The following is a 4,026-nucleotide window of genomic DNA, read 5'->3' as shown; positions in this document are numbered from 1 at the left end:
TGGAAATTTTTCTTTTAATAGATAGATAGAAAGATATATTGCTTTGTTTCATTTATTCATTTATCGATTTTTTGGTGATTGTACTTTGAAATTAAAGTATTTTTGTGAAATCAATTATATGGAAATATTTGAGTGAAAAGCATAAAGCATGTATTACCTGCAATTTTATTTACCGACATACACTACCGGTCAAAAGTTTGCGAAAATTTTGAAATCTACCACAAAAAGGTCTAAATTCAAATGTTCATAGAACTACGAAAAATCATTCAAATTGCATGAAAATTTGATATGTTCTAAAGTGAACCCTCTACAGTTAGTTACATATGATCAAATTGCAATACTTCGTTTTTTGCGAACTGAATCCAGCTTTTCATCATGGGTTGTTTCTATGGTGAAAAAAGTTGTTAAGTTTGAACACTTGCCAAACTTGCAAAAAAAATTTTTTGTACTTTCTGTTAATAGAAAATAGTTATTTGAACAGTTCTATGTAAGCCCTCAAAATTTCAAATCGATTTGATTTTTTTTGACGAAGTTATAGAATTTTGAAAAACATGTGTACTTTTCTCGATTTTTAAGCATTCCACATTTGCGGTCCTTTGGTCTATACATCTTCGACCAAAGAACTTTTTAATTTTAATGTTTTCTATATTTTCAAATAATTAATATTGATTATAAAACAAATATTCTTATTTATTATTGTAATTATTGTTACTACAAGGAACTTATTATGAATATAATTAAAACAATATCTCATAGATGTCACATTTCATCTAAAATTTGTTTGTTCTTGCAAACGATGCTCTGATATTTGAATCGAAGTCAGTTATGGGACATTTTACAACAGGAATGGAACTCTATATCACTTGAAGTGATTAATGGTTTATTAGAACGAATGCTATGCATATGTAAGGCTATAATAAAAGCAAAAGGTGGATGGTTCGAGGAATCTAAGATTTAAATGTTAATTTATTTAATTACAAAATACGAATAAGAATATGTTAAATATTTGACCTGTTGTAAATAAAATAGTTTTGTAAGAAGGCAAATTTTTTATACTATTGTTATTATTTTTTTTAAATTATTTATGTAATTATTGTTATACTTTTTATTTTAATTTAATATAAAGTAAAAGTATCACAATAAAACTAATACATATAAGCAATAAATATAAACAATAAATATAAACAATAATGAATAAGAGTATTTGTTTTATAATAAATATTAATTACTTGAAAATATAGAAAACATTAAAATTAAAAAGTTCTTGGGTAGAAGATGTATAGACCAAAAGACTGCATAAGTGGAATGCTCAAAAATCGAGAAAAGTACACATGGTTTTCAAAATTTTATAACTTCGTCAAAAAAAATCGAATCGATCTGAAATTTTGAGGGCTTACATATAATGGCTCAAATAACTATTTTCCATTAACAGAAAGTAGAAAAAAATTTTCTTGCAAATTTGGCAAGAGTTTAAACTTAACAATTTTTTCACCATAAAAACAATCCGTGATGAAAAGCTGGATTCAATTCGCAAAAAACAAAGTATTGCAATTTGATCATATGTAACTAACAGTAGAGGTTTCACTTTAGAACATATCAAATTTTCATGCAATTTGAATGATTTTTTGCAGTTCTATGAACATTTGAATTTAGACCTTTTCTTTGTAGATTTCATCATTTTCCCAAACTTTTGACCGGTAGTGTAAGTTTAAAAATAAGCCTGATATATTGTTGAATACTTAACACTTTATAGCAAATGAAAATGAGCTATCTAACAATTTTTCAAATGATTCGAAAAATATTTTTACTAGCACAGTTAGTAACAGAGCTATAAAAGGCGAAATATTTCTTGTAAGACTACTGAACAGTATGCCAATTACATTTATGGTAAAAAAAGGCTTGGTTTTGGTCGTAAAACTAAAATATACAGCATTTAAGAAATTGATTCGATAATATTTCTTTTGATATGGTTATGGTTTTAATGGAAATTTTTCTTTTAATAAATTATATCCCCTATTACCACACATTTAGTAAAAAAAATACAAAATTGAAAAGTAAATTTCACCGTATAAATGATTCTTTGACATGTTCGAAGGTAACATAATAAAATACCAAATTTTATCACATAAACTAAAATTTTGTCACAACTTATAAAATCATATTTTGTTGTTAGTTTTGCAAAAATAATTTCGTTAAAAATTAATGAGTTTTTTGGTATTCTTGTAAAGCCTGAAACACTGTAAATTATACATTAATCTGGTAGTTTTGACCAAGCATAGTTTTTGTCAGTATGGCAAGATAACCAAAAAAAAGGTAAGGAACCCAAACCTTAAAATTAATGACCAAGAGCCCAAATTTTTCTATTAAAACAGTATTTATTTAGTGTATCGTAATACATCATGAAAAATACAGGATTAGAAAAAACTAATAATTTAAAAAAAATCAATGTGCACTGCAATAAAAAATCTCACCATCCGAATCTTCTAGAAAAAAAAACTAGAAATCGGTCAATTTATCCACTGAGATGCAAAAGATTAATTGATATTTGACGTGCTGAAAAGATTATATTTATTTCTGAACTTGACGTGGATTTTATATTCACACTTATTCGATAGTATTGAAATATTATTAAACTGTTATACAGCTTTTTCGTGCCTTTTTTTTACTTTCTTTCTACTGTAAACAATGCCTATTTATTCTCTGCTTTAGAAGCATTTAACTCTCTTGGGATTTTTATTTTATAGGCTTGCGCTTGACTTGATATCCAAAGTAAAAAAAATTGATTAAACATAATAAGAAATGGAGTGAGACATTAGATGTTGCCATATTTAAATCTCAACGTAAAAATTTTATTTTGAGGTTTAACCTCAAACATTTAAGAATATTAAAACTGAAAAGAAATAAAAATTGATTTCAATTTGAACCGATATAATGATATAAGTTCTGTTAACTAGTTCAATTAATTCTAGTTAACTTTTGTTGATTCACTTAATCTGTATTCCTATGGTTAATGTTAAGTGCACTTGATTATTTTTTTAAAATCCTGGTAAGCATTCATTTCATTATTATTAATATGTAAACGATATTAACATAAAACAATAACTGCATATATTTTATTTACAAAACGTTCCTCTCTTTTTGTTGAAACTATAAACTTTTAAGGGAATAAAATACAGTTGAATAATAAGCAATGATGGGATTTGGGGAAAGAAGCGATCATGGAGCAGACATTTTTAATTAAAAAACGATGTTAATGAAATTAAATAATGTTTTTAATAAAAAAATTAATAGTTTTTTTTGCTTAAATATTAGTATTTAAGTTATTCATTTAACCAACTCGCTGTTTATTAAATGGGCAAAATTAGAGAATGTTTCTCTCCAATGCAATATTTTCCTATCTAATAACAGAGAAAAACCGGTTTTGGTATGCGGAGAAGACTTCAGGTTGAAATATCACTTTTCTACATGCAAACCCGACAGAGGGTTAAACTATGATGTGTTTCAAAATGTGTGATTTACAAGATATTTTAATTTCAATTAACACTGATTGCATTAATTTTAGCTACAGAGGACTGATTGTGAGGCACTATCAGTAAATCAACGAAGTCAAGCATCTCTGACTGTGGTCAGTAGGCAGAAGGGTGACCACTTTGATCAGCTTATGAAGGAACTGAAGGTTCGCGTAATCGGTCTTCATTTAACTGTTCTACCGTAAAGTGGTCGATTTCGCTCTCATATCTTCCCACTATCGAAGTGGAGGATGGATTTCCGAGGCTGAGGATCAAAATTGTGATGGGATGATTTCAGATCATCCTCAGGGATGCTTTGCAGATTGTCAACCGCAGTCCATTGTGCAGCTCTAGAGCGATGTAGGTAAACTATAAATACATTAATTTCAGATTTTTTTTAATTTTGATAAATTCTCTGATTTGACTCATGTAAAGGATAAAGTTTAACCTGCGTATTCCATAAGTAAAAAAAAAGAAGAAAAAAATGGAAATATGAATTCTTACCCTGACAATTGCG

The sequence above is a fragment of the Parasteatoda tepidariorum genome, chromosome 2 (genome assembly GCF_043381705.1).
Source record: "Parasteatoda tepidariorum isolate YZ-2023 chromosome 2, CAS_Ptep_4.0, whole genome shotgun sequence".
NCBI lineage: Eukaryota > Metazoa > Arthropoda > Arachnida > Araneae > Theridiidae > Parasteatoda > Parasteatoda tepidariorum.
This window is presented reverse-complemented; position numbering follows the sequence as displayed.